Genomic DNA, 15,942 nt, shown 5'->3' with positions numbered 1-15,942 from the left:
TCGCACCACTCTCACTAATGCGGGTAAGACATATAAAGCAACCTCAGAATAACAGAGGGAATATCAAATAAAAATATATATATATTTTTATTAACTGAGAACCATAACCCCATAATAAACACTGAAGTAGGTAATTATTAATACTTTACCCAATAGGGATATAAAAGGAGATAGAGAAAGCAGGAAAGAAGAACAAGAAGAAAAGGGAAAGGGATAAGGTGAGGGGAGGGAATATAATGCCTAGCTTAACGAAAGGGTTCAGTCAAAATTAATCGGGTACAGGAGCGAGGTGAATACCAACGTAGTCAGCCCAGGGAGCCCAGGTCTCATGAAAAACTTCGGAAGAGTTAGACAGTATGCTGGATAACTTTTCTTGAACCATGATCCAAGAGATTTTTTGTTTAACTACCGATATAAGCGGCCTGGGCTGTTTCCAAGCTTTGGCAACAGCAATTTTGGTACCAAGTAAAATAAAGTGGATCAACTTTTGTGTGGATCTAGAGAGCTGTGTGATATGGGCATTCAGAAGGGCAACATTGGGAGTCTTAGGGATCCGGTACCCTGTTACTTTGTAGATCATGTTGAAAATGATTCTCCAAAAGGAGCGGATTCTAGGACATTCCCACCAAATGTGGGCCATGGTACCCCGAAGCTGACACCCCCTAAAACAAAGGGGATCAACATTAGGGAACATGGTGGCCAATCTGGATGGAGTAAGGTACCATCTGGTGATAACCTTAAACATTTGCCTCCATTAAGGAGATTCCCTGAATACCCCGAAATGATCTGAAGAAAAATTTGTGCCAAGTCTCCAAGCTAATGTTGCTTTGAAAATCAAACTCCCAAGCCTCCATATAAGATGTTTTAACCGTTGGGTGAGTGAGGGCCGAGTAGATCACAGAGATACCTCCTCCCCGCCCCATGGCTTGTCCGCACCAAATTTCATATGAGGTGAAGTTAGGGGGAAGGGGTCTGGACTTCCAGATGCTGTGTAGAAATTGTGAAATTTGTTTAAAGTGGACCCTCTCTGAATCAGGAAGTTTTAGAGTATGAATACAGTAGTCTAGGGAGATGGGACCACTAGAGGTAAAATACTGTCCTATCCGATATAGCCCCTTGTCCAACCACCATTTAAACTCTGAGGATCGTAATCCTGGTGGGAAATCAGTGTTGTTGAAAATATGAGCTAAGGGACGGGCAGATGATGTTAGACAGGTATTATGTCTTAGGCGATCCCATAAGGCAAAAGATTGAGATAGCACTGGGGAGAGGATAGGTGGACGGGCTCTGATGGGGGACCATAGGAGATAGTCCAGGGGAGTATCAGGAATAGCTTGCTTTTCAATATTGATCCAGTCCGGTTTATTGAATTTGGAGTATAAAGTGGAGAATTGTGCTAATCTAGCCGAGATATAGTATTTGTGGAGGTCTGGTAGTCCCAGTCCCCCCTTGCTTCTATGACGAAAAAGCATGTCCTGCGGTATACGATATCCCGATGTACCCCAGACGAACTTGAGTATTTTACTTTGGAAAGATTTTAGGTGATTTCTCCGTATTGGGATAGGGAGGGAGCGAAATAAATATAAAATTCTTGGGAACAGAGTCATTTTAATTGAGTTGATTTTTCCCAACCACGAGAGATTACATTTAGACCATGTATTGAGATCAGGATGTTGTTCTTTTATATCATCTGACAGCCTGCAAGTCAGCTGCTTTCTAGAATCAGAATTTTTTACTGAAACAATCTACCTTTTGGTAATCCATAAAGTACAAAGTAGTGGTAAGTACCTTCATATTTGTTGTTGTATTTATATACATTCATATATGATTCACTAAATGGGGCATTAGAGTAATCTAAAAGCCCACCATACCTTACATTAATGCATTGCCTATTTTCACTTAAATGTCAGTTTCTGTACAGGTGTGATAACTTTTACATACTTAAATGTTAGCAGTATCTCTATAAATTATGCATATACTGATTTATACAGTGTGACTTTAAAGAAGACTAGCATTTTAAATGGTATAAATTTGTTTGCTCTTTTATTTATAGCAGGGGAACTTTCCTTTTCATAAGTTCCCCTGTCACACTGCTCATCATCTCAAGTTAATCACATTTTTTTATGTAATTTATGGACTAACAATGAATCAGAACATAACGGAGAACTAAAGGCAGATTTTATTTCTTCATTTGGATAAAGTAAGGGAGGGTTATAGGGCCAGATCCTCAAAAGGGATATGCCGTCGTATCCCTGTTTCTATCTTTGAAACTGATCCACAGAATCAGTTTCCAAGAGATAGACAGAAGATCCGACATGTGTAAGGGACTTACACTGCCGGATCTTAGGATGCAGTACCGCATCCGCCGCTGGGGGCATTTCGCGTCGAAATGCCGCCTCGGGTATGCAAATTAGCACTTACGGAGATCCACGAAGCTTTTCAGCTTCGTTTTTTCTCCGTAAGTTTTAGTTTGCAATCGTAAAATTAGGGCTGCTTTTACAAAGTGTAAACTGTTTACACCTTGTAAAAGCAGACCCTTCTGTCCAGCGACGCGTTTTTTTTTTTTTTTTTTTTTTGCCGTATCTTTTTTTTTTCCCGACACAACTTTATTGACCCGGCGCGATCCACAAAGCTCGGCGTAACGTAATTTCGCGCTATGCACGTCGGGAAAATGACGTCACGAGCATGCGCAGTACGGCCGGCGCGGGAGCGCGCCTAATTTAAATGGGAATCGCCCCCATTTGAAGAGGAACGCCTTGCGCCGGCGGAATTTAAGTTACACAGCCGAAAATTTCTAGGTAAGTGCTTTGTGGATCGGGCACTTAGGTAGAAATTTTAAGGCAGTGTAACTTAAATGGGAATTTTTATGTTACGCCGGCTCTTTGTGGATCTGGCCCATAATTCCTGTCAATTTTCTTGCCATCTGTGTCCCATTGGGGAGATTTTCCTTTATTTACTGTTTCATTGCCAAAACAGAAAGTGAGAAGAAATTAGTTCATCACCCGAACTAATCTCCCCATTGGAAGATTTCCCCTTTATTCCTATTCTGTCCTATTTTTTTTTTCACCTTCAGTAATAATGATAAATAGGACAAATAACGTGGGTGAATCTCCCTAATGGTGGCACAGGCATTAAAAGAAACTGAGAGGTGTTCTAATCCCTCTCCACTCAACAACATTTTTTTGCTCTTTATACTTTAACCCTCCTGGCGGTAATCCCGAGTGTGGCTAGGGGTTAAATCTCAGTACCATTAGCGGTTCCCTGAGCCACACTCGGGATTGCATCTCAGGATCCTGGTGCAGTATACTTACCTTGTCCCCAGGATCCTGCAATGTCCCCCCACTGTGTCTATGGGCTGTGTCCTCCGTCCGATTCCTCTGTGTGCCCGGCTCTGTTCCCTGAAAGCAACGCAACACATAGGGGGGCGCAGCCCGGAGGCAAAATCAAAAAGCACAAAATTCATAACACATACAGTACACTGTAATCTTACAGATTACATTACTGTATGAAATCATTTCACATCCCTTTTGTCCCTAATGCTTTGTCCAGTGCCCTGCATGCACTTTTATATTATACAGTATATACCGTTCTTTCTGCCTGGAAACTTGAGATTGTTCATGGCATCCAAAAAGGGTCCCTTTACGTTAAAATGCAGTTTTAGACCAGCTAGAAAACAGCGATAGTAAATTAAAACACTTGCAGAATTGAGCGATAGTGAATAGTGGGGAAATTAACTTTATTATTATTATTATTATTATTATTATTTATAGTTATTTATTATATTATCATTTATGATTATGTTTAAAACTTTATCATACCCAGGATGTCTACCAAACTCTTGTTTGGACAGATTTAAGTATGTTATTACTAAGAATTACAGGCCTACAATATAAAACGCCAAATTTCTATGCAAAACAATTGTACCGCTTTGAGATGCAAAAATCTGACATAGTCATACCGCCAGGGTGGTTAAACAAGGCTAAGAATCCCCCCTACTCCTTGTGATAGCATTCCCTTTAACCACTTCCTGTCCGACACCTGTACACTCCGTATAGACCAAAGCACATTTTACATTTATGCTATGGGCCTATTTATTCGGCAATAGCCTTGTCATTTCCTAAAAGAGAAGTGCGGGTTTACAAAAAATAAACATACACCTAGATAGCTGCAGCATCAATCCAATGCTGAAGCTGTCCCCTGCCAGCTCTACACCAAGAAATGATCAACCAAAGACTGCTGATCACTTATTTCTCAGTTTTCAGCGAGCAGAGAGGCGCTGGCTATCATCCAAAGTAAACTGTTTTTGAAAAGAAGACACTCCAAGGTATTTGCTAAGGGGCATGGTGAGTATTTTGCAGATCTCTTTTTTTGTCACAACGTTTTAAAATATGAACAAATAAAATAAAACATTTTTTTTTGTTTTTTTTCTTCATTTTCCAAAAACTTGTGGCAGCAAATGAGATCTGCAAAATACACACTATGACCCTTAGCAAATACCGTGGAGTGTCTACTTTCCAGAAAAGGGTCATTTGGGGGGTGTTTGTACTATCCTGGCATTTCAGGACCTCTGAAACCATGATAGGTAGTCAGGAAATGATATGTGCAAGTTACACCCTTTAAAAGCCTGAAGGAGGTCATTGGATTTTGGGCCCCTGTACGCGGCCATAAAGTGTTACACATGTGGTATCCCCATACTTAGTAGAAGTAGCAGAATGTGTTTTGGGGTGTAATGCCACATATACCCATGACACGTTTGAGAAATATCTCATTAAAGTGACAACTTTGTGTGAAAAGACGTTTGTTTTTTGGCAATTTTCCCCCAAAATTTGTGGCAAAAATAAAATCTTCCAAAGACTCAACATGCCATTCAGCAAATACTTTGGGATGTCTACTTTTCAAAAAGTGGTCATTTGGGAGTATTTCTACTGTCTTGGCATTTTAGGGCCTTCCGAAAATATGATAGGTAGTCAGGAAATTGATTCCCCTTGAGAGCCTGAAGGTGGTCATTGGATTTTGGGCCCCTGTAGGTGTCTAGTCTGCCAAAAAGTCTCACACATGTGGTATCCCTATACTCGGGAGAAGTAGCAAAATGTGTAATTCCATGTATACCATGTGTAAGAAATACTTTATCTCATTAAAGTGACAACTATGTCTAAAAAAGAATATGGTTTTGGGCATTTTCCAAAAACTTGTGGCAAAAAATAAAATCTTCCATCTTCCATTTGTTGGTGGAATATGAGGATTGCACATTAATCAATCAATTTGCATGAATTAATTAGGATATGAATAACATGTTTGGCACGTTTATATATCAGCACCAATACTTTGAGCCACACAAAGGAGGACTACACAGTACTTACTAATCAACTAATGACATTCATTTGTAAAGTAGGACATGCATGTCATATGCATGTTATTTAAGTGAATATTTTATTATTGGAATTTATTTTGATGTTGGTTTTGTCATGTCTGTTATGATCACACATCATAAGACAGTACTGAGATAACGGTATATTTTAATATAGAAGAGCAATTGTTTTCTGAAATAAAGCAGCTTATGAGAGAAACTGAGTTTTTAGTTTAGCAAAGTTTTAGTAATGCGTAATTTTACAGCAAACTCAATGGCCCGGATTCACGTAGAGCGGCGCATCTTTGTGCCGGCGTAGCGCATCTCATATGCGCTACGCCGACGTAACTCTGAGAGGCAAGAGCAGTATTCACAAAGCACTCGCTCCCTACGTTGCGCCAGCGTAACGTAAATTGTCCGGCACCAGCCCGCCTAATTCAAAGTAGGAAGGTAGTGGGCGTGATCCATTTAAATGAAGCTTGACCCCATGCAAATGAAGGGCCGAACGAACGGCGCATGCGCGCACATGCTCAGAATCACGTCAAATTTACTCCCTAAGATACGACGGCTCAATGCCTACGACGTGAACATAACCTACGCCCAGCCCCATTCACGTATGACTTACGTAAATGACGTAAAATCCGACGGCTGTTCCGTCGTCCATACCTTTTGCATTTGCTTTCCAGAATCACATGGCAAGCTTAATTGTATTTGTGTAGGCTACACTGAAAAAAAAAAAAATATATATATATATATATATATAGAGCTTATGTATCCAAAACAGCCACATTGATTCATTTTTCAAAAGCAACAGTCTCCATGGGAATGACTTCATACACAAAGCATGGCAAGCCTTCCTTGAAACCACCAAATGATGGGCAAACACTAAAACGGAATGACAGGGACTGCCAAACACAAATAAGCATTGTGGACAAATAGGGATGAGCTTCTTGTTCGACTCGAACATTGCCTGTTCGCCCGTTTGCTGAACTATTTGGGGTGTTCGCGGCAAATTCGAAAAGCCGCAGAACACCCTGTAAAAGTCTATGGGAGAAATCTAAAGTGCTAATTTTAAAGGCTTATATGCAAGTTAATGTCATAAAAAGTGTTCGGGGACCCGGGTCCTGCCCCAGGGTACATGTATCAATGCAAAAAAAAGTTTTAAAAACGTCAGTTTTTTCGGGAGCAGTGATTTCAATAATGCTTAAAGTGAAACAATAAAAGTGAAATATTCCTTTAAATGTTGTACCTAGGGGGTGTGTATAATATGCCTGTAAAGTAGCGCTTGTTTCCCGTGCTTAGAACTGTCCCTGCACAAAATGTAATTTCTGAAGGAAAAAAAGTAATTTAAAAGTACTTGTGGCTATAATGAATTGTCGGCTCCCGGCAATACAGAGAAAGGTAATTGAAAGTAATTGATAAAAAAAAATTGCGTGGGGGGCCCCTAAATTCAATTACCAGGTCCTTCAGGTCTGGTATGGATATTAAGGGGAAGCCTGCGTCAAATTTAAAAAAAAATTATGTGGGGTTCCCCCCAAATATCCATACTAGACCCTTCAGGTCTGATATGGATTTTAAGGAGAACTCCACCCCAAAAAATAAAATAAAAAAATGGCGTGGAGTTCCCCCCCAAAAAACATACCAGACCCTTTATCCGAGCATGCAACCTGGCAGGCCGCAGGAAAAGAGGGGGGGACGAGAGAGCAGCCCCCCTCCTGAACCCTATCAGGCAACATTCCCTCAACATGGGAAGAATGCTTTGGGGGTTTGTGACCCCTCAAAGCACCATGTCCCCATGTTGATGGGGGACAAGGGCCTCATCCCCACAACCCTTGCCCCGGTGGTTGTGGGGGTCTGCGGGCGGGGGGCTTATCGGAATCTGAAAGACCCCTTTAACAAAGGGGACCCTCAGTACCCAGCCCCCCTATGTGAATTGGTAAAGGGGTACATTGTACCCCTATGATTTCACAAAGAAAGTGTAAAAAAAAAAACACACAGACACCGTTGGGATAAGTTCTTAATTAAAAAAAAATAAAAAATTCCAGAGGTGGTAATCCACTCTCGGTCTCCACTCCAACGCTGCTGGTATCCTGCGATGGATGCTCTCCTCTCCGGGCTCCAGCGATGGATGATCTCCTCTCCATCCAGGTCCAGGCTCCAGCGATGAGATGTCCAGCGTAGCTCATCCTGTTTCCACCGGAGACACCCCAGAAATATCGTTGCCGCAGCCTGACAGGTCTTATGTAGCCGGTGGAAACAGGATGCGCTGCTCTGGACATCTCATCGCTGGAGCCTGGACCTGGATGGAGTAAGATCATCCATCGCTGGCCCCCGGAGAGGAGAGCATCCATCGCAGGATACCGACAGCGTTGGAGTGGAGGCCGAGAGTGGATTACCACCGCTGGAATCTTTTTTTTATTTTTATTATTTTATTTTTAATAAAGGACTTACCCCTACGGTGTCTGTGTGTTTTTTTTAATTCATTTTTACACTTGCTTTGTGAAATGGTAGGGGTACAATGTACCCCTTCCCAATTCACATAGGGGGGGCGGGATCTGGGGGTCTACTTTGTTAGGGGTCTTCCAGATTCCGATAAGCCCCCCGCCCGCAGACCCCCACAACCACCTGGCAAGGGTTGAGGGGATGAGGCCCTTGTCCCCATCAACATGGGGACCCCAAAAGTATCCTCCCCATGTTGAGGGCATGTGGCCTGGTATGGTTCAGGAAGGGGGGGCGCTCTCTCGCCCCCCCTCTTTTCCTGCGGCCTGCCAGGTTGTGTGCTCGGATAAAGGGTCTGGTATGGATTATTTATTTTTACTCCCACATGTCTGCTCTGTCATTTTATAATGTTATACTGAATTTGAGGTTTCTGCTATATTTTTTATTTTCATAGGAGGAGATTAAAATGAGAATGTCTGCGAGATTCTTCCTACTTTTTCTGCTTGTTTCTCTAGGTATGTCTTACTAACCAAATGATTTAGTTGCAGGGAATGTCAAATGTAAAAGCAAAGACTAAAGCATATATGGGTCTGTGCCTTTAAAACTTATATTTATTTGTGTCCAATTTTGGAAAATTAGAAAAAAAGTTTAGTGTTTAACAGGACTAGCCTGAATTTATGATCATATGTAGAAGGGCTGATGTGTGTAAGAGAAATGATGTGACTGTGGGCTGTTCAAACATCCCATTTTATAAAAAAAAGCTGAATACATTTTGGGCTGCAGACCCAATGGTTGTGTTTAGGGAAAGCAATGTCAGTGCATAAATGAAATACATATGCATGCATTGGCATCAATAGAAATAGAAAAGTGTAACCACATGAACAATTGTGGGCTGGTATTCTTAACCACTAGGGGCCCGTGCTGGGAGGATGTCAATAGACGTCCCCCGAGGCGGTGAGACTCGGGTGATCACATACCTGAGTAAGGGGCTGGTCCAGGCCCCTTACCAAATGATCAGCTGTCAGCCAATGACAGCTGATCACGTGATGTAAACAAAGCTCTGTAATATTTTTCTTTTCTCCTCACACTGACAGCGTGAGGAGAAAAAAAAGACGATCACGTCTCCTGTGTAAGGGAAATCGGTCCCCAGTGGAAGAAGCACATCAGCCTCATTAGTGCCCACCAGTACCGCCCACCAGTGCCACCTGTCAGTGCCCATCACTGCCACCTATCAATGCCCACCAGTGGTGCCAGTCAGTGCCTCATCAGTGTCACCTAGCAGTGCTGTCTTTCAGTATCACCTATCAGTGCACATCACTGCCACCTATCAGTGCCCATCACTGGCACCTATCAGTGCCAATTATCAGTACTAGGGTTGTCCCGATACCGATACCAGTATCAATATCGGGACCGATACCGAGTATTAGCGGGAGTACGAGTACTCCCGCTAATACCCCCGATGCCAAAATAGAATTTACAGTAGGTACGGGGGACATGGCTGGATATGGGGGGGACATGGCTGGATATGGGGGGGACATGGCTGCATGTGGGGGACATGGCTGGATATCTGGGGGACATGGCTGCAATATGTTTGGGGACATGGCTGCGTATATGGGGGACATGGCTGGATATGTTTGGGGACATGGCTGCATATGTTGGATACATGGCTGCATATGTGGGGGACATGGCTGCATATGTGGGGGACATGGCTGCATATGTGGGGGACATGGCTGCATATGTTTGGGGACATGGCTGCATATGTTTGGGGACATGGCTGGATATGTTTGGGGACATGGCTGGATATGTTTGGGGACATGGCTGGATATGTTTGGGGACATGGCTGGATATGTTTGGGGACATGGCTGGATATGTGGGGGACATCCGTGCCCATCACTGCCACCTATCAGTGCCAATTATCAGTACTAGGGTTGTCCCGATACCAGTATCGGTATCGGGACCGATACCGAGTATTAGCGGGAGTACTCGTACTCCCGCTAATATCCCTGATGCCAAAATAGAATTTACAGTAGGTTTACAGACATGGCTGCATATGTTGGGGACATGGCTGCATATGTGGGAGACATGGCTGCATATGTGGGAGACATGGCTGCATATGTGGGAGACATGGCTGCATGTGGGGGGACATGGCTGCATGTGGGGGGACATGGCTGGATATTTTTGGGGACATGGCTGCATATGTTGGGGACATGGCTGCATATGTGGGGGACATGGCTGCATGTGGGGGGACATGGCTGGATATGTTTGGGGACATGGCTGCATATGTGGGGGACATGGCTGGATATGTGGGGGACATGGTTGGATATGTGGGGGACATGGTTGGATATGTTTGGGGACATGGCTGCATATGTTGGGGACATGGCTGGATATGTTTGGGGACATGGCTGCATATGTGGGGGACATGGCTGCATATGTTTGGGGACATGGCTGGATATGTTTGGGGACATGGCTGCATATGTGGGGGACATGGCTGGATATGTTTGGGGACATGGCTGGATATGTTTGGGGACATGGCTGCATATGTTTGGGGACATGGCTGCATATGTTTGGGGACATGGCTGGATATGTTTGGGGACATGGCTGCATATGTGGGGGACATGGCTGCATATGTTGGGGACATGGCTGCATATGTTGGGGACATGGCTGCATATGTTGGGGACATGGCTGCATATGTTGGGGACATGGCTGCATATGTTGGGGACATGGCTGCATGTGGGGGGACATGGCTGGATATTTTTGGGGACATGGCTGCATATGTTGGGGACATGGCTGCATATGTGGGGGACATGGCTGCATGTGGGGGGACATGGTTGGATATGTTTGGGGACATGGCTGCGTATATGGGGGACATGGCTGGATATGTGGGGGACATGGCTGGATATGTTTGGGGACATGGCTGCATATGTTGGGGACATGGCTGGATATGTTTGGGGACATGGCTGCATATGTGGGGGACATGGCTGCATATGTTTGGGGACATGGCTGGATATGTTTGGGGACATGGCTGCATATGTGGGGGACATGGCTGGATATGTTTGGGGACATGGCTGGATATGTTTGGGGACATGGCTGCATATGTTTGGGGACATGGCTGGATATGTTTGGGGACATGGCTGGATATGTTTGGGGACATGGCTGCATATGTGGGGGACATGGCTGCATATGTTGGGGACATGGCTGCATATGTTGGGGACATGGCTGCATATGTTGGGGACATGGCTGCATATGTTGGGGACATGGCTGCATATGTTGGGGACATGGCTGCGTATATGGGGGACATGGCTGGATATGTTTGGGGACATGGCTGCATATGTTGGGGACATGGCTGCATATGTGGGGGACGTGGCTGCATGTTTGGGGACATGGCTGCATATGGGGGGACATGGCTGGATATGTGGGGGACATGGCTGCAATATGTTTGGGGACATGGCTGCGTATATGGGGGACATGGCTGCATATGTTTGGGGACATGGCTGGATATGTTTGGGGACATGGCTGCATATGTGGGGGACATGGCTGCATTTGGGGACACATTTAAAAAAAAGTATCGGTATTCAGTATCGGCGAGTACATAAAAAAAGTATCGGTACTTGTACTCAGTCCTAAAAAAGTGGTATCAGGACAACCCTAATTAGTACCCACCAGTGCCACCTATGAATGCTCTTCAGTGCCACCCATCAGTGCCACCTCTCAGTGTCACCACTCAGTGCTCACCATTACCGCCTATCAGGGCCCACCAGTGCCGCCTATCAGTGCCCACCAGTACCGCCTTATCGGTGCCCATTAGTGCCCATCAGTGCAGCCTCATCAGCATACATCAATGAAGGAGAAAAAATACCTGTTTGCAACATTTTATAACAAAACATAAAATGGTTTTGTATTATTTATTTTTTAAGTTCGGTCTTTTTTTTTTTTTTTTTTAAAAAACATAAAAACCGCAGAGGTGATCAAATACCACCAAAAGAAATCTCAACTTGTGGGAAAAAAATGATAAAAATTTCATTTGACCACGCAATTGTCATTCAAAGAGTGAGAGCGCTGAAAGCTGAAAATTGGTCTGGGTAGGAGGGGGGTTGAAGTGCCCAGTAAGCAAGTGGTTAAAGTGACACTAAGGCTACTTTCACACTGAGATGCTATAGTGCTAAAAATAGCGCCTGCAAAGCGCCTGTACAGCGCCTCTCCTGTCACTCCCTCAGGCTTTCACACTGGAGCGGTGCACTGGCAGGACGCTAAAAAAAAGTCTTTGAGGTGCTTTAGGAGTTTTCCAGCTGGCTCACTGTGTTGCGGAGAGTGACTGACTGGGACCTGTGACCCTGTGATGTGAGGCGGGGAGTGGATCACTGATGAGGTGGATGGGCATGGAGCTGGCAGTGCTGAGTCTGAGCTCAGTGTAGCTGAGGTGAGTGATGGGATCGGAGGTGACAGTAATTTGCATGTGAGTGGGAGAGCCAGGAATAGAGAGCCAGTGGATGGCAGTCTGTGCTGGAGAAATGAGAGAACGTAAGGTAGATATAAGGGGAGGAGGAGGCAGTCTGAGCCGAGCAAGCAGCTGGAGGGAGTTAAAGCGACGCAATTGTCAGTTAAAGCGACGCAGTAAAAAATGGCCTAGTCATTAAGGGCGAAAATCTTCCAGGACTGAAGTGGTTAATGTAGCGCATCCCCAGTAGGAGCCGCTGGTGAAATGGGATCCCCCCCAACCTGCATAGCCAGGCACACCAAATTTCACAGGCACGCTCAGGCCTCGTACACACGACCGGACATGTCCGCTGAAACTGGTCCGCGGATAAGTTTCCGCGGACATGTCCGACCGTGTGTAGGGCCTACCGGACAGTTTTCCGGCCTAGCGGACAGGTTTCCAGCGGACAAAAGTTTCTTAGCATGCTAAGAAACTTGTCCGGTGGAAACCTGTCCGTCGGACATGTCCGATGGTTAGTACACCTAACCATCGGACCGAAATCCCCCGCATGCGTCGAAGTGATTTGACGCATGCGTGGAAGCATTGAACTTCCTGGTTCACGCACGTCGCCGCATCATCGTCGCCGCCACGTCACTGCGTTTTCTGTCCGCGGGGATTTTGGTCTGATGGTGTGTTTCTCGGCCGCCATACCTCGCATGCGTCGAAGTGATTCGACGCATGCGTGGAAGCATTAAACTTCCAGGGCCGCGCACGTCGCCGTGTCAACGTCGCGGCGACGGCGTGGCCACGTCACCACGTATCGTGTACGCGCGGATTTCTGTCTGATGGTGTGTACAACCATAAGACAGAAATCTCCGGGCGGACATGTCCGCTGAAAACGGTCCGGCGGACTGTTTTCAGCGGACAGTCCGTCCGTCTGTATGAGGCCTTAGAGTCAGTGAACAGTCCAGCGCTTAGTTTTTTTTGTGTTTTTATTGAGGGAATAGAACTTGGATAGGGATGAGGAAATATATGGGATACCCACTTGACTTTAGAACTCTTCAGGGACAACTTAGATATTTACAGTCTATATACACATCTCTGCTTCCTCCTGCACAATCTTGCTTGCAGAACCTCAGTGGTTTCCCCCTCAGCAAAAAGTTTTGTAGCAATGACCCTTTACAAAGGCCATCAATTTTGTTTGGGTACAGCGTCTGTTCGGTACAGAGGCAGAACGGTGGTATGTAAACAAGGCAGATTGCCGCTCTGTCACTACAGAAGAAATGGATCCTGTGTCTCAGCTAAGCAGAGGCACCAATCCATGCCTTCTCCTAGTATAAGCACCTCCCCCACAGTAGTAAAGCAATGGTCAGGCACACATTTAAACCTTTGATCGTCCCTGATGTTAACCCCTTCCCTGCCAGTGTCATTAGTACAGTGTCAGTGCATGTTTTCTTAGCACTGATCACTGTATTAGTGTCACTGGTCCCCCAAAAAGGGTCAGTGTCCTGACTGCTCACCGCAATTTTGCAGTTCCGCTATAAATCGCCGCCATTATGAGTAAAATAAATACATAAAAATATCCCATAGTTTGTAGACGCTATAAATTTTGTGAAAACCAGTCAATATACGCTTAATGGGATTTTTGTTTTTACCAAAAATATGTAGCAATTCAATATGAAACCAATTCAAATTGGCCTAAACTGATGAAGAAATTCGATTTTTTTTATTGGGTGTGTATTATAGCAGAAAGTAAAAAATATTGTGTTTTTTTTTTTCAAAATTGTTGGTCTTTTTTTTTTTAAATAAAAATAAAAACCACAGCAGTGATCAAATACCACCAAAAGAAAACTATATTGTATCTGATCTGTAGGTTTTCTCTTTACATAGGCGGTATTGTGAAATGATATAAAACTTGAACTGACTCAGTAATAGAAGTATTTACCTCCGTTATGTCTGTATTTATTATTTGTCAGGTAAATCAAATAATATAATGGGTTTATTTTTTAGGATCCCCTGGACATATTAGAATGGCTAAGACTCCAAATGTCATCTCTACATCACCAAAAGAGACAATCTCCCTCTCCTGTAAAGCTGTAAATGATGCAAATCTGAAGTCCCATGCCGTAGCCTGGAACCATCAGAAACCGGAACAATCTCCATCTCCAATTATATATCATGCCTATCGCCAAAATACCGGGGTTCCAGACCGATTCAGTAGGACTGTATCTATACCTGATGTCGTTCTTAAAATGTTCAACTCTGAAATGCTGGATGACGGTGACTATTACTGCCACCAGCCCATAGAACATCCGAGCACACAGTGATACGGAGCAGTACAAAAACCTTCTGCATGTGTGTATTAGTATGCATGAAATCTGTATATACTTCCTAAATCTAAGGCCGCGTACACACAATCGGTTAAACCGATGAGAGCGGTCTGATGGACCGTTTTCATCGGTCCAAACCGATCGTGTGTGGGCGCCGTCGGTTATTTGTCCATCCTAACCAATAGAAAAAAAAAACGATCGTTAGTATGCACAACCATCGGTTAAAAATCCACGCATTCTCAGAATCAAGTCGACGCATGCTTCGTTTTTTTCAGCACGTCGTGTGTTTTACGTCACCGCGTTCTGACACGATTGGTTCTGACACGATGGTGTGTAGGCACGACTGACCATCAGTCAGCTTCATCGGTTAACCGATGAAAACGGTCCATCAGACCGTTCTCATCGGATAAACCGATCGTGTGTACGCGGCTTAAGGATCTTCATCTTACAGTTATCTATCTAGAATGAAATGGAAGGTGATCCCTGGACCATACAGAGAAGTGAAGCTATACTGGAGACCATGACCCCAACGTATCGCCTCCAACTCCAAATTAAAGAAAGGCATACTTTTGAAACTGTATTTTCTCTGTATTTTTATTTTATCTGCCAGGTCTGTACTATGTGAGCTACCACTTTATGAGACAAGAAGGTTTAGAACAAACCTTTCATCAGTAAGTACATAGAAACTAGCCAATCACCTAATCTCACTGTATAACCACTACCCTCAGCGACCATAATAAACCTTTAGGCATTGCAATTAGAGAGTCATTTATATCCAGAATTTTGGTGGAAGGGGTCCCCGGGGGTGAGGTATGTTTCGAACATGCTCTATTTTTTCATGACATTTTTAACATTGTCGTTTTTAAGGTTGTAAAAAATGATCGTGTGTGGGCTTTAACGACGTGAAAAACCTGCGCATGCTCAGAAGCAAGTTATGAGACGGGAGCGCTCGTTCTGGTAAAACTACCATTCATAATGGAGTAAGCACATTCATCACGCAGTAACAGACTGAAAAGCGCAAATCGTCTTTTACTAACACAAAATCAGCTAAAGCAGCCCAAAGGCGAAAGGAACTTCCCCTTTATAGTGCCGTCGTACTTGTTGTACGTCACTGCGCTTTGCTAGAGCATTTTTTCGATCGTGTATAGGCAAGGCCGTTTTAATGATCGAGTTGAAAAAAACATAGTTTTTTTTTTTCTAGACCCTTAAAACTTAATTTTTTAGAACCCGAAAAACGGTCGTATGTACGCTGCATTACTCTCCGGGTCCCGGCTACTACTGGGTGGGGAGCGGAGGAAAGGCAAGGAGATAGGCAGGTGGCTGGCTGGGACTTGAGCCAAGGCAGAAGAACATGTGAGCGGAGCTGGATGGGCATGCACCCGAAACTGACTAAATATTCCCTCCACTCCGAC

General features: G+C 44.4%; 1 long non-coding RNA gene across 1 annotated transcript; it reads left to right on the top strand.

Annotated features, from left to right (window-relative positions):
- The first annotated feature begins 1,678 nt into the window (after nucleotides 1–1,678).
- Nucleotides 1,679–14,669, top strand: LOC120925051. Its single transcript, XR_005746531.1, has 3 exons — nucleotides 1,679–1,780; nucleotides 8,241–8,301; nucleotides 14,211–14,669. It is a non-coding gene; the product is annotated as an uncharacterized LOC120925051 (long non-coding RNA).
- The last annotated feature ends 1,273 nt before the right edge of the window (nucleotides 14,670–15,942 follow it).

The sequence above is a fragment of the Rana temporaria genome, chromosome 1, assembly GCF_905171775.1.
Source record: "Rana temporaria chromosome 1, aRanTem1.1, whole genome shotgun sequence".
NCBI classification, from domain to species: Eukaryota; Metazoa; Chordata; class Amphibia; order Anura; family Ranidae; genus Rana; species Rana temporaria.
Note: the sequence above shows the minus strand (reverse complement) of the source record. Positions and strands in the feature narration are given on the sequence as shown.